This window comes from Piliocolobus tephrosceles, chromosome 6, assembly GCF_002776525.5.
Source record: "Piliocolobus tephrosceles isolate RC106 chromosome 6, ASM277652v3, whole genome shotgun sequence".
Taxonomy (NCBI): Eukaryota; Metazoa; Chordata; class Mammalia; order Primates; family Cercopithecidae; genus Piliocolobus; species Piliocolobus tephrosceles.
This window is the reverse complement of record NC_045439.1, coordinates 38186204-38213220: the sequence shown is the minus strand read 5'-3', so window position 1 is coordinate 38213220 and position 27017 is coordinate 38186204. Positions and strand designations below refer to the sequence as shown.

Genomic DNA, 27017 nt, shown 5'->3' with positions numbered 1-27017 from the left:
TGATCAGTACAATCAGCATACTTTAGTCTCAGTAATTTTCTGATTTGCATCTTTGCAGTCCCTAAACAGGCTTTCTCTATGATACTAACAGGTTTCACTGCAACCAGTTCACCTTCCTGGATCTGGTTTTAAGCTTGGTGAAGGCAGTGCTGATAAGGTCTGACAATGTGGGGAATGGTAGAAGAGACTTGGAATCTTTTACTTTTTTTCATAGCATTTCACAGAGTTGGAAAATAGCTTCGGGGATCATCTAATAGAATTTCTTTATTTAAATGAAGAAATTGTGGCCTTGAGAGGCTTGTTCAGATGCACCTGGCTAATTTTCATTAGAGCTAGAATCTGTAACTACTGATTTTCTAGTAACAAGAGCAGAAAGTTCTACAGAGCCTTCCCCGTGGCCAATCAGGCACCCACCATAGGTTTGGTATTTTGGAAATAGCCATTAGGTTAGCAATACTTTAAGAGACTGGAAGGAAAGATTGAAAGTCTGTGTGGTCACTACATTTAAGAAGCGGTATAGCATAAAGGCCGAGAGAAGGCTTGTCGGAAGCCACACTTGCATTGGTATATATATCTTGGCTTTGCCACTTCCAGCTGCTTTATCTTGGATAAGTTACTTAATCTTTCTGTGCCACAGTTTCTTTAGTTGTAAAAGTAAGAATAATAATAGTACCTATTTCAGAGGTTATTCTGAGAGTTAAAAGAGTTAATAATATGTGAGAATGATGTCTGATATATAATGTGTTCAACAAATGTTAGCTGTTATTCTATCATTTGGAGAACAAACTATTGAGGAAACTGAATGTTTAATTATGGTTCTGCCATCTTTTGCTTTAAACCACTTATCTCTCAAAACTGTCATATCTTCCTTTGTATTTAACTTGGATGAGTCTTGGTTTTACAATAAAGAAAGCAGAATTTCAAAAAGGTAAGATCATTTACTTGCCTAGAATGATGTCATAAATGTGTGGTAATGATTATATTTCCTTTTCATTATATTTCACTCAACACTTATTCATCTCTTTTGGTATACATGGGGGCTACCCATGGGACGAAGTGAAGCAATCTAGTTGACAAAAGAAGTAGAGGACTGAGTCCCTGGGGGTCTTACTGTCCAGTACATAGATTGCTATGTTGATGCACACCAATCAATTGCAAGCAAATTCTTCAAGTTTTTTAACAAATTACACTCCAAATTCCTAAATTTTGACAAAAGTGCTTTGAACCTTAATATAAAATGATGACAGAATTCTACTTGCCACCAATGCATCTATTAAACAGTGGAGGGTTCTAAGACCCAAATCAGATTTTCTTTCTCTGTATCAGTTTCTTGAAACTAATGCTATAATTCTGATGTGGCTTTTAGACACCAACCCATTCAATGGTGGAGAATTCGTTCCCAGGGTTTGAAAGAGAGGTAACCATTTCTTTGTTTGTCCCCAGTGCTTTTAACCAAATAATGTAGTTCTTAAAAGATGCATTTATATAGGGTAGAATACTCTACATTTCCTTTTTATGATTGTTTAAAAATGTTTTTAACAAACATTACAGTAATTTTTCTCATTGACCTCAGAAAAGTTCTATGTTCTAACTGAGATGAATCCCTTTGTCCAACTAGTAAGAGGGTGATTTCATTTGTAGTTTACTTACTAATTTATTCCATAATTTGAGTGTTAATCTTGCTGTCAGATGAATACAATCAACTTTTGGACTCAATTTCTTCCTGTGCAGGGGAGAATTTCTGTGTACCAAATTCCCACATAATTGCCTCTTTCGCACACACACATCTTATTTTCATTGGTGCCTATCCTAGCCCATCACAACCTATAATTGTCCAGCTAAATAATTTTTTTAAAAGGTTTGATGCTTTCAGGTACCAAAATTATTCAGATTTAAAGCTGCAGTGGATAGTTTATTGATACATGAATTAAACCTGAAGTACCCCCTCAGAACTTAAATCTCTTTTCAAGACAGATGTCTAAAATTGACCACAGTTTTTCAGTGTGAAAGTAGATGCTAAAATTAGCCATTGTAGCATGCAGCTTTGTGGAAGTGGCTGTACTCTTGCATCCTGTGGTTCTTTCTTCCCTATTGGCATGGTTGTTTTGATCTGAAATGTCCTTTTTCCTTTGCTGTCTAGCTTTCTGCTGTCTACCTATTTCCATTCCATGGGCCATAGTTCTCAGGTGGAGGCTTTTAAAAATTTCCCTTGCCTAGGCTATATCCCAGACCTGCTGACTCAGAATCCCTGGGGACAGAGCAGGGATATTTGTGTTTTTAAAACCTCTTCAGGGCGTTCTGATGCTCAACCTCAATTAACCACTTGCTTATTGCCTAGGTTAGAAATTTTTATTTGTTTTGTTTTGTTTGACAGGATCTCACTCTGTCCCCCAGGCTGGAGTGCAGTGACACACAGCTCACTGCAGCCTTGACCTCCTTGGTTCAGGCAATCCTCCCACCTCAACCTCCTTAGTAGCTGGGACTACAGGCATGTGCCACCACACTCGGCTAATTTTTTAGTTTTTTTTGTTTTGTTTTTGTTTTTGTTTTTTAAGAGATGGGGTCTCACTATATTGCCCAAGCTGGTCTCGAACTCCTGGGTTCAAGCAGTCCTCCTGCCTTACCCTCCCAAAGTGCTGGGATTATAGGCATGAGCCACCGTGCCAGGTCCAAAAATCTTTTATTTGTAAATAACTGAAACCCACTCAAACTAGCTTAACAGCAACAAAACAATTTACCATAAGGAGTCAGGAGACTCTCACAGAACCCACAGCATGAAATACAGCTGGACTTCATAAGAGACCAGAGCCTGGAACAGGAGCATTTACAAGGACCCAGGCAACTAGTCCCTATTGCCCAGGTGTAGCTCTCTGTCTGCCTGGTTCCCTTCAGGGACTTGTGGATTCAGATCTCTGCTTCTCTCTGTACATCTGCTTGCTTGCTTTTCTCTTTCTCAGCTAGCCACTTTCACCGCTTGGTGAGCACATGGCCAAACATGGTGCATCCTTAGTACCCACGTTTGTACGTCCTTAGTTTGACTTGCCAGACCAGGTAGACTAGCATCAATGAGTCTAAATTCCTGACAGAGGATCTGATCAGTCTGGCACAGGTGATATGTCTGCCCTTAACCCAATCAGATAACATGACTTAAACAGGGCTGCCAAGGGCCCACCCATGTGTAGGTTAAGATCAGAGGCTATGTAGCTATCTCAAAGTGTATCTTTATGCTTGCCATATTTTTCTTTTTTCTTTTTTGAAGAAAATTTTATATTATTTTAATTCTTTTTTTGTACAGAAAACTCAACAGTGTACATTTAACCCAGTTCAGTGGCAAGTTCTTTAACCGTTGCCTTTTTGAGCTTGGTAATGTGAGCCACAGACTTGAGACCCAGGACATTGCCTCCCCAGTGACAGCGGATCTCATCGTATCTGTCGTTGTAATTGGTCCTGATAGCTTCCACCAGCTTAGCCGAAGCTCCTTTGTCTTCTGAGTTAACCTGTGTGAAGGAAACAGTGGTACAGGTCTTCCTGCGGACTAGATGTCCCAGTCTTGCCTTCCCCTTGATCATGCAGTAAGGGACCCCCATTTTACAACACTGGGCAGCTAGGCAGAAGACAGGGAGCTCCATGGGATCCACGTCGTGTGCAGTCACCACCAGCTGAGCTTTCTTGTTCTCCACCAAGGTGGTGACGGTGTTAACTCCTGCTCGAAGGACAAGTGGTCTCTCAGTGGGGATGTCCCCTTTGCCAGCAGCATTCTTCTTGGCCCGGGCCAACAGCCTCTGCTTCTTCTCTTGCTTTGTCTCTGGCCTGTACTTGTGGGCCAGCTTAAGCAGCTGAGTAGCTGTTTGGTGGTCCAGGGCCTGGGTGAACTGGTTAATGGCAGGAGGCACTTTCAGCTGCTTATAGAGGATGGCTCTCTGCCGCTGCAACCTGATAGAGTGGGGCCATTTCACAAAGCGGGCAAGGGCTCTTTGGGGCTGGATGTCCTGTCCAGTGCCAAAATTCTTAGGCCTTTTCTCAAACAGGGGATTCACCACTTTCTTGGCCTCATATATCAGGGGTGATTTAACCTTACAGATGCCACTAAGATGAACATTGAATGTACTGTTCTCTCTCTATGCCTAGTTCTTCCTCTTATAAATATGAATCAGTCTAAATGTTGAGAAAATTAGAGGCTTGGGAAATCTGCCTTTCCTAAGTAGTAAAAGTTGAAAAGTAGTACAATAAGATAGCAATCTAATATAGCACAGTCATTTTCTACAATGTATATAATTGTAATCATCACAATAAAGAATGTTTAAAGAAATTGAGGTAGTTTAATCATAGGCAATGCTGAGATGTGACCATATAATGATCTTTTAGAGAGAGGGCTGCTACTTTTTCTTTGTCTACACAAGGGTTAAAAAAAGAAGAAGTGTTTTTAGGAGGAATGTAACATAGTGCCTGGCACATGGTTAGTATTCAATAGTATTTTACTGCTAGTGTTTACTTAGAAATATTCATCAGAAATAACTTTAAGGTGTCTTTGGACCAATACAATGAGTTACCAAGGAAAGTAAATAAATTTTTCCTCCTTCCTTTTTTACCATTAAAGGAAACCAAAATATTTTGCCCTCAAATATACTTCTTTGACATATTTGAGATGGCTATTCAGAGAGCCTGCAGACAGGAATAGCCCTGTAAATCTGCCTTTTGTGGAGGAGATTTACATCTGTAGAGAAAATCTACATTGCTGAAATAAACAGCCAGCCTTTCTGTGCTGTGACTTGTCTGGATCTAGGACAAATGGGCTCCTGGGAGAGAGAGACTGAGAGTTTGACACCTCTGGGGATCTAACAGAAACATACTCTTTGGAGGGCTGCTACCTGTGAGGTTTCATCTGCATTACAAGACTGCCTTTGCTAGCCATGCTTTTCTTCTCTTCTACCCATAACTAGTCTTGCCAGACTCTAAACCCCTATTCTGTCTGTAACCTCAAGATGAAAACTTCAACTATCTGACCCTTTCTTTGAGTTTTTCTCATTTTTTATGACTACTGTGCACATGCATGCATATTGTTATTTTTGTACGCCTTTTCTCCTATTAACCTGCCTTTTGTCGGTTGATTTTCAGTAAACACTCAGAGGGTGAAGGCGAGGTTTTCCCTAGGCTCCTATACCATCTTGCATATTTGGGATATCCCAAGACATCCATGATGCTTGGCTCTCTAAGAGATTGAAATCTGGTTAGGGAAGTAAAATATGAAAGCAATGGGGAACAGTCTGCCTTAGGCACTCAGAGATCTCTACATGTTTTCACTTGTCCCATTTCATCCTTTTAGGTTAAGAAGCAGGGAAATAGAGTTCGTTACAATTTAAAATTATAATTTTCCTGATACTTTCCCCTTCAGGGAAGGTGAGAAGCAAGAATTTTCACATATTAAAGGTGATTTTACCTTGAAGATGCCACTGAGATGAGCTGGGCAGAGAGAATGTTAAGGCAAAGCACAATGTTAATGACTAAATTAGAACTGAAAATGAATGTAATCTCTTTAAAGGACAAGAATCAAGGTAACTGTATTTCAGTAAGGTATAATTCAAAACATGCATGATGAATAAAATACATCATAGAAATATGAAGGGTTGAATTATATGCAAGTATATTATAGGAAAAATTAGGGCCGGGTGCGGTGGCTCAAGCCTGTAATCCCAGCACTTTGGGAGGCCGAGACGGGCAGATCCCGAGGTCAGGAGATCGAGACCATCCCATCCTGGCTAATACGGTGAAACCCCGTCTCTACTAAAAAATATAAAAAACTAGCCGGGCGAGGTGGCGGGCGCTTGTAGTCCTAGCTACTCGGGTGGCTGAGGCAGGAGAATGGCGTAAACCCAGGAGGCCGAGCTTGCAGTGAGCTGAGATCTCGCCACTGCACTCCAGCCTGGGCGACAGAGCGAGACTCTGTCTCAAAAAAAAGAGGCCGGGCGCGGTGGCTCAAGCCTGTAATCCCAGCACTTTGGGAGGCCGAGACGGGCGGATCACGAGGTCAGGAGATCGAGACCATCCTGGCTAACACGGTGAAACCCCGTCTCTACTAAGAAATACAAAAAGCTAGCCGGGCGAGGTGGCTGGCGCCTGTAGTCCCAGCTACACGGGAGGCTGAGGCAGGAGAATGGCGTAAACCCGGGAGGCGGAGCTTGCAGTGAGCTGAGACCCGGCCACTGTACTCCAGCCCGGGCGACAGAGCGAGACTCCGTCTCAAAAAAAAAAAAAAAAAAAAAAGAAAAGAAAAGAAAAGAAAAATTAACACTAAAATGATAGTTGATCTGATACTGTATCAGGGTAGCTTCATCATTAAATGACACTGTGTCATTCATGAAATCACTGGCAATTCCTAGAGCATCTATTACAGCATTAAACTGGTCAGTGTTTTCATAAAGTTTTGTGGAAGTCTGAACCTTATTTTCTTAGGTCAAAGGCATGGTAGAAGCAATTTATAAGTAATGTTTTATTAATAAAGTGATTTCTAAGTTTATGATAAATACAAGTGACAGATCCAGTGGAATTTATTGGCTAATGTAATTGCGAAGGCTAAGGAGTGGATCTAATGGGTTTCCAACAACGTCACCACTGCTGTAATTCCATCTCTCTGCTCTGCTTTCCTCCTGTTGGTTTCATTCGCAGCAGGTTTTGCCATATGGGAGGCAGCAAAGCAGCAGTTTTTGGTCCTTTTCACTTAGGATCTCATAAGGTATAAGGTCCTTTTTCTCTTCAACTTTGTCAGTACCCTCAAAAGGAGTCCTATTGGCCCATTAGATCATTTGTCTACCCCAGTGACAGGAAGACAGGGCCCCAGAGGTAGGGCTGGAGCAGTTCTCCAAAGGAAAGGAAGGTTTCAGTTATTAAAAAGGGGTGGAAAGAATATATGTCCCCCAATGTATCACACAGCTGCATATAGTGCACTTTCACATCCTGTGGCAAACAAAAATCTTTCACCAATGAAAAGGAAATGATGGCTCGAAATACTGTGTATAGTGTAAGAAAAAATAATCTAGATGCTTTTTTCATATTCACTCTAATTCCCTAGGTTACAAATAATTAGTACCTGTTTGCTCCCCATATAATTTGCTTACCCCTTGACTCTACCATGTGTTTATCTTCCTTCTAGAGGCCTATCTGACAGAAATAGGATGTGAACACTTGAAGATAGAACTTTGACTTTTATCTCTTTATTTCCAGTGCCTAGTCCAGTCCCTGGAACACAGAAGCCACTTGATACTTACTGAGTGGAATTAAATTCTATCCTATCTACTGCTTATATTAGGAAAGAAAAAAAAATCTACTAGTCAAGGGCTTTAGGGGGAAAGTCTTTGTTCTCTGGGAGGAAGGGTTTTCCCTCAGCCACTCTTGGCCTTTCTGCTTCTTCATTGCTCCTCCTTAGAGAAAGTGGAATGGCTTATCTAACTGTTGAGTCTGAGATAAGGAAGCACTTCTCACATTCAGATACTGTCCTCCACCAGCCATAGAGGCATGGGAAGGGGGCACTGCCTAACCCAGTTTTGGGGCAGCTCACTGTTGCTAGGTACCCATGCCTCCTCTCTCTCTCTCTCTCTCTGTCTTTCTCTCCCCCCCCCCCCCCCCCTTTTTCTAATGAAGAGTTTAGCTTTGGAGTTGATGAGCAAAAAATTTCCTTACCATAAAGTGAAGCCCATCAAGTGAAAGCAAGTAGAAAGGCACAGAAAGGTTTATCCTTGTCACCATGTGGAAGGACACTTAGGGGAGCAGATCATTTGGTAACTGTTGGTACTGGTGGCCTCCACATCTTATAAATTCATACATGTCCACGTTTGACCTAATTATATTTGTAGGCTTTTTTGAAATTTTCAGTTTTAGGTGAATACCAATGAGTCCTCAGAGTTTTCTGTCTTTGTTGTCCTCAGGATGTTGGCCCCAAATCCACTCAGGCAACAAATCCTGGAGTTACCTGCTCCTTATCTTTAAAGTATATGTAACCCTTAGTCTCCATTTCTGCTGCCTTTTTATTTACTTATTTTTTAATTTAAAATTGACAAATACAGTTGCATGTATTTATGGGCACAATGTAATGTTATAATTAATGAATACAATATGGAATGATTGAATCAAACTAAGATATCCATCACCTCAAACACTTACTAATTTTGTGGTAAACACATTTGAAATTTACTCTCAACAATTTTCAAATGTACAGTACAAAATTATTCACTATACTCACCACATGATTTGAGCTCCTTATATATTTTGGATATTAAACCCTATTCAGATGTATGCCTTGAAAATATTCCCAATCCAAAGGTTGTCATTTCATGCAGTTGTTTTCCTTGCAGTACAGGGCTTTTTATTTTGATATAATCCCATTTTTCTATTTTTGCTTTTGTTGCATGCACTTTTAGGGTCACATCTAAAAAATCATTGCCCAGAATAATGTTGTGTCATTTTCCCCCATCTCTTTTGACAGCCTACAGTCAGATATATGAGCAAAGAAATGATTTAAAGTTGGAACTTACATTTAAAAGGGAAGCAGAGTATGAAATTTTGGATAATTTGCAGCCTGGCTATATGGCAGAGAAAGAAAAAGCATTTTTAGGAGAGGAATGCAAGCAGGCTGTGGAACAACCACTTGCTTAGAAAGATTAGCATGACTAAAAGGGAGCCAAGTGCTAATTTCCAAGACAACGGGGAAAAGGCATATCAGAGATCTTGGAGACAGACTCTGCTATCAGACCCAGAGCACTATAAGGAAATAATGGTTTCAGGGACCAGGCGTGGGCTGTTGCCCTGCTCAGACTTGAGACACTGCTCTCTGCATCTGGGCTGCTTCAGCTCCGGCTCCAGCTGCAGCTCCAGCTCCAGCTCTAGCTCAAAGGGCCCCAGGTACAGCTTGGGCTGCTGGCTCTGGAGGGCACAAGCTGTAAGCTTTAGTGGCTTCCATGTAGTATTAAGCCTGCAGGTGCACAGAGGGCAAAAGTGAAGAAAACTTCGCAGCTTCCCCCCAGATTTCAGAGGATGTATTGGAAATCCTGGGTGCCCAGGCTGCAGAGGTGGAACCCTTACAGAGAACCTCTACTAGAGCAGTGTGGACAGGAAATGTGCAGTTGGAGCCCCCCACATAGAGTCCTCACCAGGGCACTGCCTTGTGGAGTGATGGGAAAAGGGCCACCACCCTCCACATCCCAGAATGGTAGATCCATGGGCAGCTCATATCCTGAGCTTGGAAAAGCTGCAGCCACTCAACTCCAGCCCATGAGAGCAGTCATGGGGGCTGCATCCTGCAAAGCCACAGGGACATGCACCAGTGTGACCTGGATGTGGGACACAGAGTCAAAGAAGATTATTTTGGAACTTTAAGATTTAATTACAGGCTCATGCCTGTAATCCCAGCAGTTTGGGAAGCCGAGGTGGGTGGATCACGAGGTCAGGAGATCAAGACCATCGTGGCTAACACAGTGAAACCCTGTCTCTACTATAAAGTACAAAAAATTAGCTGGGCGTGGTGGCGGGCACCTGTAATCCCAGCTACTTGGGAGGCTGAGGCAGGAGAATGACATGAACCCAGGAGGCGGAGCTTGCAGTGAGCCGAGATCGCACCACTGCACTCCAGCCTGGGCAACAGTGCAAGACTCTGTCTAAAAAAAAAAATATTTAATGACTGCCCTGCTGGGTTTCAGACCTGCATGGGAACTGTAGCCCCTTTCTTTTGGCCAGTTTTTCCCTATGGAATGGGAATATTTACCCAATGCTCATATTACCATTGTATCTCAGAAGTAAATAACTTGTTTTTGATCTTACAGGCTCATAGGTGAAAGGAACTCATCTCAAGATGAAACTTTGGACTTTAGACTTGGGACTTCTGATTGAGTTGGTATTGGAACAAATTAAGACTTTGGATAAGACTTTATCAATAGTTCTGTTGAGAAAGGATGATTGTATTTTGCAATGTGAAAAGGACATGAGATTTGGGGAGCTAGAGGCATAATGATATAGTTTAGATGTTTGTCCCCTCCAAATCTGATGTTAAAATCCCCAGTGTTGGAGGGGGCCTGGTGGGAGGTGTTCTGATGATGGGGGCAGATCCCTCATGAATGACTTAGTACCATCCCTTTGGTGATGAGTGAGTTCTTGCTCTCCAACATGAAATGTGGTTATTTAAAGAATGTGGCACCTCCCCCGACTCTTGTTCCCACTCTCAACTTGTGACATGCTAGCTTCCCTTCGCCTCCCACCATGACTGTAAGCTTCCTGAGGCCTTACCAGAAGCTGAGCAGATGCCAGCACCATGATTTCTATAGAGCCTGCAGAACTGTGAGCCAATGAAGCCTCTTTTCTTTATAAATTACTCAGCCTCTGGTGTTCCTTTTTTTCTTTTTTCTTTCCTTTTCTTTTTCTTTTTTTTTTCTTTTGAGACAGGGTATTGCTCTGTTGCCCAGGTTGGAGTGCAGTGGTATGCTCTCGGTTCACTGCAACCTCTGCCTCTGGGGTTCAAGAGTGACTCTCATGTTTCAGCCACCCAAGGAGCTGGGATTACAGGAGTGTGCCGCCATGCCCAGCTAATTTTTCTATTTTAGTGGAGATGGGGTTTCACCATGTTGGCCAGGCTGGTCTCGAACTCCTGACCTCAAGTGATTCACCTACCTTGGCCTCCAAAAGTGTGTGAGGCATGAGCCACTGCACCTGGGCAGTTATTTCTTTATAGTGATGCAAGAACAGACTAACACAAATGGGTTCAGAAGTCAGTTGTGGAAAAGGTATATAATTTAATAGTCCCCTCAAACCTCGCAGAAGAATTTCAGAAAGATCCTATATTTGTTTTTGGATACATGCAGAGAATAGATTAAAATATAAATATCTTGATGTTTTTTATATTACGTATTTATATCCCATCTTTTTCCAAAACAAATTTAAAGTGGCTTCATCTTTGACATGATAATCTAACCCATGACATTCAAAAGCCACAAGGCCAGAGAAAGAATTTTCTAAGACGGCCTGAAGCACAACTTCATTAGATATGATTTTCTAGCTTGGAATATAATCAGGAAGGCACTGATTTCTTTCTGTTACTGTTGTTTTTAAGCAAAAAAGATCCTATTCCTCCTCTTCTGTTTCTTTGCATGGTGAATAGCTCCACTAGTTACCCAGCCACCAAACAACAACCTGGGAATCAACTTCCTCTCTGTTCTGTTGCCCCTTCCCCCAAACAACCACTCAATCATCAAGATTTCTTCCTCGATTTCATCTTCAGCCCTACATCCAGGGTCTAAATTCACACCCTGGGTTTCTGCTGCCTCGACTAGTCCAGCAGTCCCACTCTGTAGCCGTTCAGTCCCTCTTCTGTACCATGTCCAAAGTGTTCTTTCTAGCAGAACAATGTGATTGTGTTACTCTTGTACTTGAAATCCCTCAGTGTCTTTTTCACTGTCTCTGGGATTTATTCCAGACTCCTTAGCATACACACAGGGACCTCAAGGTCTGGCAGCTACTCAGTTCTCCAGCCGTATATCTCTGAATGGTTTCTCTCTTGGCCTCATTTCTCCATCACCCCTCCTCCTGCTAAACACATACACTAGAACCATTGTGAATTTCTCAGAGTCCTTCTTATGGTCTAGGATAGTTCACATTTTTGGGTCCCTTTTGCTGTTCCTCTGCCTATAATTTATCCCTTCGCCTCTTGCCTTCCCTCTACCCCCCAAGGCTGGCTCAGCTTTTAAAACTCAATCGAAGTGCCACCAACTTTCTGAAGACTTCCGCAGTTCACCCTTAGGAAGAATGAAGCATCTTCTTCCTCTTCTTCCCTTCCATGTCTGTAATCCTCAACACATTTTTTTTTCATGAATTGTTTCATGAATTGTTTACTTTCACTAGACTGAAAGATCTTAGGGACAAAGTCCAAGTCATGCTCCTTCTGCTGTCTCTAATATCTAGCATCATTCCTGACACGTTAGCAGTATTTCATAAATGTTTATTGACTAAATGCGTATTTATCTATGCATGAAAGAGTAACAGTTTCAGAGTCTTTGTTAGCTGCATTCCTTTACTTCCTGTCAGTTTGGGGAAATAGATTTAGCACCCACAAAATGATTGGGGGTCCCCTGTACTGCAAAGATTTGACTTTAAGAAGTAGGCGGCTGCTAGCCAGGCATGGTGGTACGTTCCTGTAGTCCCAGCTACTTGGGAGGCTAAGGCAGGAGAATCGCTTGAACCCGGGAGGTGGAGATTGCAGTGAGCCGAGATTGTACCACTGTACTCAGCCTGGGCGACAGAGTGAGACTCCGTCTCAAAAAAAAAAAAAAAAAAAAGTAGACGGCTGGGTATGATAGCTCATGCTTATAATCCCAACATATTGGGAAGCCAAGGCAGAAGGATCACTTAAACCCAGGAGTTTGAGACTAACCTGAGCGATGTCACAGGACCCAGTCTCTATGAAAAACCATATGTATTAGCCAGGTGTGGTGGCGTGTGCCTCCCAAATTGGCTGAGGCGGGAAGATTGCTTGAGCCTGGGAGGTCAAGGCTGTAGTAAGCCATGATTGTGTCACTGCACTCCAGCCTGGATGACAGAGTGAGACCCTGTCTCAAAATAATAATAATAATAATAATAATAATAATAATAATAATAATAAGTAAAGAAGCAGGCCCATGAATAGCATCAGCAGTTTCAGCTACTAATACTAGCAGTCTTTGTTCCTCTTAGAGTGCAGAGGGCTGCTGGTCACTTTTGATCTTTATTAAAACACCCACACACAGTAAGATTGCTTGGGAATCCAAGGCAGAATATATCTGTGTGGTTTGAGAGAGGGCTTTAAAGTGTTAGAGAGTCTATCTTTTTAGAGCAGTTTAAATATACACTACCCCAGGGCAGGGATGAAATAATGAATTTGCTGCATATTCCATGTGGGCCCTGAACATCAACAGGGCAAGAGAGAAATCAAGAAATGAAAAGTGCTGGTAAGGTCAGCAAGTACCTATCTTGGCACCCAATGGTACCAAGTGACCATTGCATGGACCATGCTCTGGTAGGGCATGAGAAAAATGAAGTGCAAAGGACATTCCCTCAAAGAGTTTACCAGTTCAAAGCTTTAATGTCACTGAAACTAATACGTCTTCTGTGACAAGGTTTGATGATAAATGTAGACTGTTTTAAAAAATTATATAAAAATTTAAAATACTTTGCAAAGCACAAACAATTTTCTTAGGCCTGCCATGGTAGCAAGAACAGTTTGTAATGACTGAAAAGTGAAGAATCTATGGTATATTCATGGTTTAAATCAGATATTGCAGGTTGGTGCCCTCTGGGCTGGAGTCATACAATATTTTCAAATTCAGGAAATTCTAAATAAAAATTAAGAGTTCTTACTTGTGATTTCCTTGTGCTCTCAGGTCAAAATGGTTTATGCAAGACTTGATGGTTTGAAATAAAATCGTACAAAGGCATTTAACTTTGGCTAAATGGATTCTGGTATAAATGCAAAGGATATTTAACTCACTTGGGAGCTCATAGGCATAATGCATATGTTTGTTTAAAAACAAAAGCAGCAATTGAAGATTAACACTGACTTTGTCTCGCAGGGCACGGTGGCTAACGCCTGTAATCCCAGCACTTTGGGAGGTCAAGGTGGGTGGATCAGGAGGTCAGGAGATCGAGACCATCCTGGCTAACATGGTGAAACCCCGTCTCTACTAAAAATACAAAAAAATTAGCCGGGCATGGTGGCAGGTGCCTATAGTCCCAGCTACTTGGTAGGCTGAGGCAGGAGAATGGCGTGAACCCGGGAAGCAGAGCTTGCAGTGAGCCGAGATTGCATCACTGCACTCCAGCCTGAGCGATATTGACTTTGTCTCATAGTTTAGATCTGGGATAAATAAACCTTTTCTGTAAAGGGCCAGAATATTTTAGGCCTTTATTTGTTTTAGGTTTTGCAGGTCCTATGATCTGTGTTGCAGCTAAACAGCTCTGCCACTGTAGTACGAAGTCGCCATAGACAATACATGGACAAATGAACATGGCTGTGTTCAATAAAACTTTGTTTATGAATACTGAAATTTGAAATTTATATAATTTCTACATGTCACAAAATTTTTTTTTTGTCTTTTTTTCAGCTATTTAAAATTGTAAAAACTATTCTGAGCTCATGGGCCATATAAAAACAAGAGACAGACCTTATTTGACATGTAGGCCAAATGGACATTGGCTGATTGTCATTGTAAAATCTTGATCTTAGGCTTTTTAGACCTGATTAGCCTAAAAGGAATAAACTAGGATGTTCTGTTCTCCTTACAGGGCAAAGGAATTCTCCTTTCCCTACGTTTTTATTTTATTTTTTTATTTTTATTTTTATTTTTATTTTTGGATGGAGTCTTACTGTGTCACCCAGGCTGGAGTGCAGTGACACCATCTCAGCTCGCTGCAACCTCCCCTTCCTGGGTTCAAGCAATTCTCCTGCCTCAGCCTCCCTAGAAGCTGGGATTACAGGTGTGTGCCCCATGCCCGGCTAATTTCTATATTTTTAGTAGAGATGGGGTTTCATCATGTTGGCCAGGCTGGTCTTGAACTCCAGACCTCAAGTGATCTACCCATCCCGGCCTCCCAAAGTGCTGGGATTGCAGGCATGAGCCACCATGCCTGGCTTCCTACTTTTTTATATTCATGGGGAGCTTGGTTGATATCCTGCTTGAACATGGAGGAGCCAGGTTGCTCACCCTGTGTTTTCCAAAGCCTTAAAGGCTAGTCTACATTTCAGACAGCCCAGGTGATGAGGGAGCCTCATGTTTTCTGTGAGGAACCTTATCCCTTAAGCATCTATATCCCAGTCAGCTTATGCATGTAAAGGCTAAGTAAAATCTATTAATATCCTAGCTAGAAAGAAAACTATAAAATTACACATAGATGCAAACTTGTGTGTATTCTGCAGTTCAAAGTGTAGTCAGCAAAAAAAGCATACACGCTATCGCACTGGGAGGAAATCGGTGTCTTTGAAATCAAATACCCTGCCATTGGCATATCCAGGCTTGAAACTCGGCTGCAGCTTTTAGCTTCCACCACATGTTTACATTGGAAATCTCTCTGTGCGCATATAGAGTTTGTTCTCTTATGAAATCATGTCTCTAGGGAAGGATAATTTAAAGCCATTTCCGTTTGTTATGTCTGAGCTGAACTAGACTATTAGGGCTTGTTAACGCTGGATAAACTTGAGCCCTATAACTGCCTTCATCTGCAGATTATAGAATCTGTCCAACAAATTGCATTCTGATGTTTTCAGAATGATGGCTAAGCAAGCAAGGGCCTTTTAATTTATATTCTATCACCATGGTTGTCAGGAATCACAGTTTTGACTTTCATGCTTGCTTGGTATAGCAGCAATGATATGACTCTCAAATGGACCAAATCCAGAAGTAATTGAGACACTAAACTGCATCTGCATGTTACTATAGCAGAGCGAGCAAAGGTTGACAGTCAGAAAATTGCTGGTGAAGCATCTTTCTTCAGAGTGCCTCCCTTCCCCCAGTCTTAGCATAAATCAGTGTTAGGTCCACTGAAATACCGTGTGTGGTCTGCATTTAGAAATTTTATTTGAAAATGAGACAAATGGATAAATGAAAACAAGTTTTCTTTAGGCTAGTGTTAAGTAAATAGAATTAAGTGAAGGTAGACAGTTTCCCTGATTTAGTGAAGGGGAGATGGTGGTTGCCCCAGGAAATCTAACTCCCTCTACCTCTATTCATCAAACCCACTGAACACATTTGCCTTCAGTTTGGCTTAATATCATTCTCTATTTTAGATAGTGGGATACCGGTAGGTAGAAATTACATCTGTTTGACTTCTTTGGTGAACCAGTCTAGCAGAACTACCAGTACAACTTCAGTAAAATCACAGATAGGATGGCACCAGGCAATAGTGTGACTATCTAACATGGCATCCCCTAACTGGGAAAGGAATCCTTTCTTCATGGCTCTGGACTTATTGTCAGTAGCTCCAGTGAATTCACTTCTTTTCAATAAACGAGTAGAAGGTACTTCCCTAAGCCCTGAGGTTGGGGACAGTGGTGGTGGTAGGATACAGAGACAAATAAGACCCGGACCCTGCCCAAAAGGTGACTGTACACATAAAGCACCCTAATCCAGACCAGACTCAAAGAATGCTAGAAATGAAGGGCAGACATAGGACAGTGGCATTTTGAGTAAGAAATAGGGTTTTAACTGGTGGGAGAGAGAAGAACCTGCTAGACTAAGGGAACAGCATGAACTAAAGACCAGAAGTAGAAAAGTACTACTTCTACCAAAAGTAGAAAAGACCAAAAGTGTTGAGGGAGAATGGGAATGATTCCTCTCTCTTTCCTTTTTTCCCTTTATTCTTTATTCAATAATTATTTGATGAATGCTTATGGTAAACCAAACAGACACGGCTCCTGCCCACACAAAGCTCACATTCTAGAGGAGGAACAGCCATGAATCAAAGAAGCCCAAAGAAAATAACAAATTACAGTCCTGACCCTTACCTCAAAGGAGAGGGGTACATTGACTAAGAGGGCGCATTACAGGAGAGTGGAACATACTTTACAAGCCTTTACTGAAGAGATGCCCTGCAACCTGAAGAGAGAGGAGGCATTGATTAGAGGAGAGCGCTCCATGGAGAGGAGTCAGTGTGGACACAGCATGTGCAAGAGGCTGCAAGAGTGAGGGAATGTGTGGGATTGACCAGTCAGGGAGCAGAACACAGTGGGGTTTTTGGTCTTTATTCTAAGAGCAAAGAAAAGCTATTGACCTGTTTCTAGCAAAAGAGGACATAAGGTAATGAGATTTGCTAGTTGGAAAGATCCCACTAGCTGCAGTGTAGAGAATGAATTAGATGGGTGAAGAGGGACCCCTGCCAGGAGGCGGATGCAATTGTCCATGGGGGATATTCTGGTTTCTTTGCACTGGAGTAATGAGGATGGGGATGAAAAGAAGGGAATATGTTTAAGAGCTGATAATGAGCTTGGCCTTGGAGACACTGAGTTTGATGCACCTTTGAGACACCAAGAAGACATACCAGAAAGATATAGGTGTACTGGAGCTCAGTGAAGAGGTCTGGGCTGGAGATAAACAATTGAGTCATCTCCTTATAGGTGATAATTGAGCCATAAAAGTGGATAGTTAAATATTAGTTGAATGAATGATAGAATTAATGAATGGATGGTATTGGGTAAGGAAAGCGCACAGAGTAACAAGAGGGCTTAAACAACTTTGTGGTGCTGTATTTCTGTAACTATTACTTATCAGTTGTGAGACTGGACAAAGTGATTTTCCTCTGGCCCACTCTGATGCCTCCTATGGACGCATTCTGATAGCCAGCAGGAACCTAGAAAGTGACCAGACCACCCCCTTGCACACAGGGAAACATGTCTCTTAACTCTTCCACTGTACCAATAGGTGGACTTTAAGAGTTCACGTAAAAAAGGTGGTTGTTTGGATTGTAGAACTCTCTTCCCAAAAGAAGCTCCTACTTTCCTAGGGAGATGCCACCGTAGACCCTAATTAACCAAGGTCCTTTCTGTGAGACATTATGTTCAATAGGACCTTGAGGTGTTAGAACCTATTTCCTCACGGATGCCTGGGCATAGGCCTGGACTCTTCCCCAGACTCCTCCCATCCCACTTGCCAGGCACTGAGAGACAGGACTTTCCACCTTGTTGTCACTGGCAAGGGCTTCATGGCTTCAGAGAGGGAGCTCCAGGGGTTTCTGGGACACTTACCAGTATAAATTCCCTGAGGTTCTTCTAGGTCTGTGCTTGAATTCATACATTGATTCCTTTCTTATGTTTTCTGAGGACCCCAAGAATTGGCCTGCCTGTGTCCTTTGCTTTTACCTTCAGCAGGTAGGGCTCTGGTATGGTCAGGGGAAGGGTTTTGATGGGGAAAGTGAGGCTGGTACTATCAGAGTATAGTCATAAAACTTTTCCTCAGTGTTTCAGTCCTGAAGCAAGCACACAGCTCACTGGAAGTTTCTAAGGATTTTTATTATTAGCAATGTCAGAAAGCAAGTTGAAAGCAAAACAGCCCCCTCTGGGCCTCTTCCCTAGCCTTTCCTTATTTTGTGTTGTTTTCCTTATGCCCAGGAGGAACACATATCCCAATTTCTGAGGACAGTCCTGGTTTGCAACTGGCATCTTGGCGCAACTGCCCATAGTACCACCTTTAAAAAGTTTAGACACTGAGTTATGGTCATGCTACTTAACCCCATCAAGAAAAATAAAGTAATGCATTGGTGGTAGTAGTGGATTTACGAAAGACTGCAATAATCTCAATCTGCATTTTAGCGAGAGGATATGAACCACAGAGGGATTTCTTTGGTGTTCTGTCCCAACAGCCGGGCTGGGCCTCTGTGTATGTAGGTGTAGGGATGGGGTACAAAGGGAAGGACTTGTGCGAAGTGCTGGAATATTGGGGATAGAATATTGCCACAGAGATCTGTCTATCTTTTCTCCTGTCTCTTTCTCAGTAACCAGATCTACCATGGAAGACTCAGACTGGCACTTTGGCAAGATGAGATGAAAGATCGGGGCTGAGGAAGGTGCATTTGCAGGCACTGTAGGGTCCACAGCAGAGAGGATAAAAATGTGGAGGCAGAGGTGCATCTGAGTCATAACAGCATAGAGTGCAGTGTTGGGGTTGGGGCCTGAGCAATTACTGTCTGGCTGTTGCAGCAGGGGGAAAGGAGCACAGAAGTGTCAATCTTTCATTTAGAATTTTTCTAAAAAGTTGCCACTTTGGGTGAAGGGCTCAGTAAGACCTTCCCCTCCACATAACTATGCTTCTATTAGAAGTGTCTGAGCAGTTCAGGCCATCCACGTGGTGGAACTGTGTGGGGTACCCTCAAGCCCATGGGTCTCTAGGGGTTGTGCCTAAATTACATGTACACGTTCCACCTGTGATGTTAGGCAAGCAAACATATGATCCTTTCTCATCACCACTTCCATGAAACAAAGACATTTTAGAACTGTTGACGATAGCAGCAATGTTTTCTCAACAAAGAGATTACTTGTAAAGTAGTAAAGAACATTAGAAAAAGGAGCTATAGTCATGTGGCCACTGCTTTTTGTGGTGCCATTTAAGTGGTGTGTCTATTGTAAGAACTTTTGTGTCTTCCAATAATTTTTTTGTTTTTTTGTTTTTTGGAGTTTTTTGTTTTTTTTGGTTTTTTGTTTTTTGTTTTTTTTTTTTTTGAGATGGAGTCTCGGCCGGGCGCGGTGGCTCAAGCCTGTAATCCCAGCACTTTGGGAGGCCGAGACGGGCGGATCACGAGGTCAGGAGATCGAGACCATCCTGGCTAACACTGTGAAACCCCGTCTCTACTAAAAAATATAAAAAACTAGCCTGGCGAGGTGGCAGGCGCCTGTAGTCCCAGCTACTCGGGAGGCTGAGGCAGGAGAATGGCGTAAACCCGGGAGGCGGAGCTAGCAGTGAGCTGAGATCTGGCCACTGCACTCCAGCCCGGGCGACAGAGCGAGACTCCGTCTCAAAAAAAAAAAAGAGATGGAGTCTCGCTCTGTTGCCAGTCTGGAGTGCAGTGGCGTGATTTCGGCTCACTGCAACCTTCGCCTCCGAGGTTCAAGCGATTCTCCTGCCTCAGCCTCCAGAGTAGCTGGGACTATAGGCGCACACCACCACACCCAGCTAATTTTTATTTTTAGTAGAGACGGGGTATCACCATATCAGCCAAGATGGTCTCGATCCCTTGACCTTGTGATCCGCCCACGTTGGCCTCCCAAAGTGTTGGGATTGCAGGCGTGAGCCACTGCGCCCAGCTGCAATAATGTTTTAAATGAGTAAAATGAAATTTGTCATTTCTGCGTGCTTACAAGCTTAAACATCAAAAGAGTTGGCCAGGTGTGGTGGCTCACACGTGTAATCCCAGCACTTTTAGAGACCAAGTTGGGAGAATCACTTGAGCCTGGGAGTCCAAGACCAACCTGGGCAACAAAGCAAGATCCTGTCTCTACAAAAGATTTGTATTATTATTGCTATTATTTTTATTATTAAGAATCCAAAGAGTTTATACATTTAGGTGGGGAAGGTAACCCCTTGGGAAGCCCTGGGCTAGCCTCTCAGCTTGCTCATGATTCAAGTAACAAAAAGAAAAAGTAGTGGACTCAGGACAGAATTTTGACATGGGAGCCCCATTTCAACCTCTGAGGTCTGAAATGCCACGTTTAAGGCTCTTGGCCTCATTGTGACTCGATTTCCCTTTCTGTGAAATGAGAAGATAATCCCAGTATTAGAGTACTACCCGAGTACCTTCAGGCTTTTTAGGAAGAACTCTGATGAGTAAGCTCTCTGGCTGTAGAGGAGACCGTGATGCACAGTAAAAAGGACTCCGCCTTGTCACTGGAGGAATGTAGGCAGCCGTCTAATGGGAGCTCCCAAACTGTAGAGATGGCACTCTTGCTTTGGTGGGACTAGTACAGGTGTATTTTTCATGTCTCATTTCTTATGTTGCCTACTTTTGGAGACATATTTGTTTGTTAACTCTTTGAGTTTCATAAAGAAAACTTTAATACAAATTTTATTGAGTGGTAGGTTAGCTCCAATATCCTCAAATAGATTGAGCATTTTAGAATTCATCTTAATGTTACCTAGAACCCAAAAAGATTTGCCTAAAAAGTTTAGCTCCTCATTTTGTTACTGGATTCATTCTGATTTTGGAAACAACAGAAAGTAAAGTGGAACTGGGGTTTTTGTGGGTCTATTAGGTTATCCAATTTAATCTTGCCCATCTATTCCTGATATTAATAAACTCTTTCGAATATCAATTGGCCATGGTTGTCATTCTGGTAAATACCTCCCTGGAACCGGACTGAATAAAATTCTTGAGACTTGCTGGTCACAGTTGGAGATTGGTTCAGTGGTTTGGGTTTTTTTTTCCCCCCACCAAAATGAAAATAGAATTATTGTTATTATTGTTTTCTAGTTTTAAAATGACTAAAATACAAAGGAAAAATGGAAAAGTCAATTTAAAGCCTGCTGCTGAGAGAAATAACATTTTGGTGAGCAACTCTCCAGATCACTCTCAGAATGTGTATATTATACTTCCATGAGCCATTGTTAGAAAACAAGATCATCCTGTACTTTCTTGTTGTGGACAACTCTATGTCCATAAATAATCACACCATTAATTATGGTGACGATATATAATACTCCATTAAACAGCTGTGCTATTATCCATTTATGCATTTTCCAATTATTATTCATTTAGGTTTTTTTATATTGCTTACTATCATTTAAAAATTGCAATAAACATCCTTTTATGTCCAGATTTCCAAATTTGTCTAATTATCTCCCAGGTTATATAGCCATATCTTGAGGATATTGTAGACATGGTTCCAGACCACTGTAATAAAATAAATATTGCAATGAAGTGAGGCACACACATTTTTTGGTTTCCCAATGCATATGAAAGTTATGTTTACACTATACTCTATTAAAAGTGTGCAATAGTATTATATCTTTTAAAAACAATATAGGTTCCCTAAATTTAAAATACTTAATTGCTAAAAAAAAAAAAAAAAAAAAAAAAAAAAAATGCTAGGGATCATTGGAGCCTTCAGTGAGTTATAGTCTTGCTGGTGAAGGGTCTTGCCTTAGTGTTGAAGGCTGCTGACTGATCAGGGGATGGTTGCTGAAGGTTGGGGCGGCTGTAGCAGTTTCTTAAAAAATGACGATAATGAAGTTTGCCTTATGGATTTACTCTTTCGTATGTAAGATTACTCTGTAGCATGTCATGCTGTTTGATAACATTTTATCCACAGTAGAACTTCTTTCAAAATTGGAGTCAATCCTTTCAAACCCTTCCAGTGCTTTGTCAACTAAGTTTGTGTGATATTCTAAATCCTTTGTTGTCATTTCACCATTCTTCATAGCATCCTCACCAGTAGACTACATCTCAAGAGACCACCGTCTTTGCTCATGCATAAGAAGCAACTCCTCATCAAGTTTTGTCATGAGATTGCAGCAATTCAGTTACATATTCTGGCTCCATTTCTAATTCTAATTCTCTTGCTATTTCCAGCACATCTACAGTAACTTCTTCCACTGAAGTCTTGAACCCCTCAGAGTCATTCATGAAGGTCAAAATCTTATTCCAAACTCCTATTAAGGATGGTATTTTGACCTTCTCCTATGAATCATGAATCTTCTGAATGGCATCTAGAATGCTGAATCCTTTCTAGAAGATTTTCAACTTACTTTGCCCAGAACCGTCAGAGGAATCACTATCTATGGCAGCTATAGCCTTACAAATTATATTTCTTAAATAATAAGACATAAAAGTTGAAATTACTCCTTGATCCATGGGCTGCAGCAGGCATGAAAACAACACTAACCTTGTACATCTCCATCAGAGCTCTTCGGTGACCAGCTACATTGTCAATGAGTAGCACTATTTTGAAAGAGATTTTTTTTTTTCTGAGCACTAGGTCTCAATGGTAGGCTTAAAATATTCAGTAAACTATGCTACAAACAGATGTGCTGCCATCCATTCCTTGTTGTTCCATTTCTAGAGCACAGACAGCCATTTTTCAACATGCCTTCCTCACTAAGCTTAATCATTTCTAGCTTTAAAGTGAGAGATATATGACTCTTCCTTTCACTTGAACACTTAGAGGCCATTGTAGGGTTAATTGGCCTAATTTAAATGTTCTTGGCCTAATTTCAATGTTGTTGTGTCTCAGGGAATAGAGAGGCCTGAGGAGAGGAAAAGATGGGGAAGGGCTGGTTGGTGGAAAGTCAGAATACACACATTTATTAAGTTTGCTGTCTTATAGAGGTGTGGTTGATGGTGCCCAAAACAATTACAAGAGTAACATAAAAGATCACTGATCATAGATCACCATAACAGATATAATTACAATGAAAAAGTTTGAAATAGTGCGAGAATTACCGAAACGTGACACAGACATGAAGCAAGCACATGCTGTTGGAAAAAGGGTGCCGAAAGACTTGTCGACACACTTGCCACAGACATTCAATTTGTAGAAAAACATAGCATCTGCGAAGTGCAATACAGTGACACACAGTAAAACTAGGGATGCCTGAACTCCTGAAGTGATGGTGATGATCGATGGGTCCGGGGCATGTTTCAGTTTCTGTGTGTATCGCTAAAGTACCTGTCAGGAACATATCAGTTTGCATGCCCGTCAGCAGTGTTTGTGAATTACTGGTCCTCCACACTATTGCCTACACTGCAGCTAATTTTTTTTCTCAATCTTTGTGAATCTCTTGAGTGAAATGATATCTTCCTGTCATTTATGTTTGTTTACTTTGATTACTAGAGAGATGAAGCATCTTTTTGTATGTTTATTGCCCACTTGTATAATATTTCTCCTATTGTGAGACAGAATAGGTCCTGTCTGAAAACTCTAGGAAGGTTATGGTCTGGTTGGTCCATGGAATGCAGGATCTGGACTGTAAATTATTCTTCAGTCGGATTATATGATATAAAAGCCTGTGGTAAATAAATTATTAAAAATCGTTTGAAAAATATTTTAAGAATATCTTGTTTTATGATTATATCATGGAGTTTGAGTATCCTTAACAAAAGAAGAAATTCACCATGCTTATTGGAGACATGTAATCCTAGAGAAGGTGGGACTGGGCCATGCCCCTCTGCTGCAGTCCCAGCACAGCATGACAGAATTGTTGGAAACCTCTCCTAATTCATACCACCCTACAGAGGAGCAGCTGCCACAGTGAGGCACACCCCACCTGTTTGGAGCTGCCATAGGCCAGCCTCTCTGAGTTTTTTGATGCATCTGAAATGGAGTTTTACTGCATCCTCCCACCACCTTACGAAAAACCACGGGGGAGGAAAGAAAAACAGAACCCACCAAGAGGAACAAGCAGACCTGTCCGAGGGTGGGGAATTGGCTACTCCATAAGGCAACAGGAGAGTTAAACTACCAAAGACATAAAGCACACCTTGCTTTAATCCCTTCCATCCGCCCAGAGCCCCCAGAAAGCTCATAAAGTCTCCCTTTCTGGGTGATTGGATTCCTTTAGCTCAGAGGCAAGTAGGGCATTTTTTTTTTTTTTTTTTTTTTTGGTTTTGTTTTGGAAGAGGGCTGGGGAAAGGAGAATGACAATCACTGGGGTCGGGGGAGGGAGAATGAAAAGGAGGGCAATCACTGGGGTTAGGGAAGTCCCTTCTCTTCTTGCTTCGAGGTAGTGAGTGGTAAACGCAAACAGCTGCTGCCTGAACTCAAAGCACGGGGGTGCTGGGCAGCCAGACCAGATCAGCGGCCATTAAGCAGGGCCCACAGTTCCTATGGCCGTTACCTCTCTCAGAAGCCAGGCAGAGCTGTGAGTTCTTTCATCTTTTGTGGGCTCCTCTTGGCTACCTCAAAGGAATCATTTGGAATGCTGCTGGCAAAAACGTTGCTGAAAGTTGTGTGTTGTGGGGGTGTGTTTTTTCTCTCTCTAAAAAGAGTGGTGGTGGTTCTTTGCCAGGATTTAGAAGCTGGAACTGTCTGTTCTTTTTGTGTGAAATAGAGACTTTAGAGACTAGTGTTTTCAAATACTGAAAGGAGAAAGAAAGGAAAAAAAATTTTGTCTACTTTGCCTTTGGTCTGGGTACTTTTGTTTGCTTTTAACCTTTCTCAGTGTTTGCAGGGTGCAGGGAAACGGCCTTGTCAGCCTGGGCTGGGCTCCCTGGGTCTTGAACAACAAACACTTAAAATAATCAAAATGATATATTTGGCAGTTAAAAGAAGAATCTCCTAAAACTGTGTCTAGTCTTATTTGTTTCTGAACTCCTGGTAGAGGCGGGGAGACCACGTTCCCCATTCTGTGGCCCAGCCACTCTTCCGGGCCTTATCTTGTTCCTCTTCACTCCCTCTCCCCCAGACGTACTCCTAGACTGAGCTGCTTCCCAGCTCAGAGCCCACCATGTGACTTTGCAGCTTCTGTGCCTTTGCAGATGCTGCTGTCTCTCCTGGAATGCCTTCTCCCCACCCTTCCCTGGCTGAAGTCCTCCTGGCCATAAAAGGCTGCCCTAAATGCACTGAGCTTCCTGGCTAGGCATATCTTATCATTGTTATTTCTGTAATTCTTCCTTTCATTGGCTGACATCCGTGACAGCAGGGCCCAACCCTAGGTGGCTAGCACAATGCCTGTGGCAGTAGTGACAGCAGTAGTCTTCGTATTACCAGCAGCAGCAATAATGACTCTTACTGGGCATGTGCCATGTACTAGGTCTTTTTCATACTCATCTCTAATCCTCCCAACAACTCTACATCATATATGATATTATGTCCTTTTTAGAGATGAGGAAATTGGGACTTATGTGGGGTGGAAAGATGTGATACCTTTCCTCACGCATCATGAGGGTCACAGCTGACATCCCTTTAACAAAAGACAGGTTGGTGAGAAAAGCATAACAAATGTATTTCATCAAAGTTTGACATGACAAGGGGAGTCTTCAGAAATATAGACCCAAAGGCCCAGGGAAGATGGTCTGTTTCTATGCTTTGGTTTGAGAAGAATGGGCAGCTGTGTAGAAATGTGATTGGACAAAAAAGGGTCTTATCTAATGGTGAGAGACTGAGGGGGTAGACACAGCAAGGCCTGTCTGTTCAGATTCTTCTTGGCCTCCCTATAGCATTCCTTCCTCCAGGTAGTGGGCAGGACCCCTCTGAAATGAGGGGTTTTAGGGAGCAGGGAGAGAATAACCTTTCTAGGTTTTATGGATTGCTTTGGGGAAGAGGGGTTCTAGATTCTATGACCTGTCTTGAGGAAGAGGAATTCTAGATTCTATGACCTGTCTTGAGGAAGAGGAATTCTGGTTTCTGTGATTCCCTTAAGGGGAGGTGAGAGACAAGGAGGGCAGGAGAAGGTGAGAGAAAGACTTTGTTTCTGAGGCTACCCAATATCCTTTAGTTCAGAATACTCAGCCTGCCAAAGCACCATAGTTTGGAATATTGTTTTCTGAGCCGGGGGTACTTACAAGTTAAGCAACTCACCCAGGGTCATAGAGCTAACAGATGGCTGGACCAAAGTTAGAATCTGGGTCTTACTCATTTCCACCCTGTTTCAAGGACTCTGATTAGATGCTCAATAAGTACCTACTGAGTGAATGAACGGCCTTGAAATTGTTTTCTGAGGCTGGGGAACTCTTCAGGAATTTCAAAAGCCACTGCTTTTACACTTGGCCACTTAACTTTGCTCCCTAGAGCTTTAGTTTCTCTTCTTCTACACCCAATATCATCGTGTCTACTGCTTTCTTCCTGAGTCATATCCTCTCATTATGTTTTAGCTATGGGGGGTAAGGATGGAGAAAGGGGGGAGTCTCCTGGTGCTTGTTTCATGTATCTCATTCCCTTGACCTGGTCCTTGTTCCTTTGAAGTCTTCTATTTGTCTGTTTGTTTTTGAGACAGGGTCTCACTCTGTTACCCAGGCTGGAGTACGGTGGCACGATCTCGGCTCACTGCAACCTCCACGTCCCAGGTTCAAGAGATTCTTCTACCTCAGTCTCCCGAGTAGCTGGGATTACAGGCACCTGCCACCATGTTCAGCTCATTTTTGTATTTTTAGTAGAGACAGGGTTTCACCGCATTAGCCAGGCTGGTTTCAAACTCCTGACCTCAAGTGATCCTCCCGCGTCAGCCTCCCAAAGTGCTGGGATTACAGGCATGAGCCACTGCACGTGGCCCCTTGAAGTCTTTATAGTCATCCCAAAGAAATTAGGCTAAACTAAAGAAGTCACTGCTTCTGTAGATCTAAGGTGGCTGAATATCAGCCATAGCATATGTTTCCAACTAATGCAGTGCGTCTATTAATGGTTATAAGAAGATACCTACAAACTTCCCTCATGGGATTGTTGTGAGAATTAAATACATGTAATACATATAAAGGACCTCTAGTGCCTAACACATAGTGAGCTCTCAAAAAAATATAAATGTGGCCGGGCGCGGTGGCTCAAGCCTGTAATCCCAGCACTTTGGGAGACCAAGACGGGCGGATCACGAGGTCAGGAG

At 42.3% G+C, this 27017-nt stretch overlaps 1 protein-coding gene and 1 pseudogene across 8 annotated transcripts in view; one reads left to right on the top strand and one right to left on the bottom strand.

The window, feature by feature from the left end:
* RAD51B (RAD51 paralog B) overlaps nucleotides 1–27017 on the top strand; it is a 776005-nt gene that overhangs the window by 499040 nt on the left and 249948 nt on the right. The gene's annotated exons all lie outside the window — the stretch shown is intronic.
* On the bottom strand, nucleotides 3315–8005 carry LOC111554767 (annotated as a pseudogene).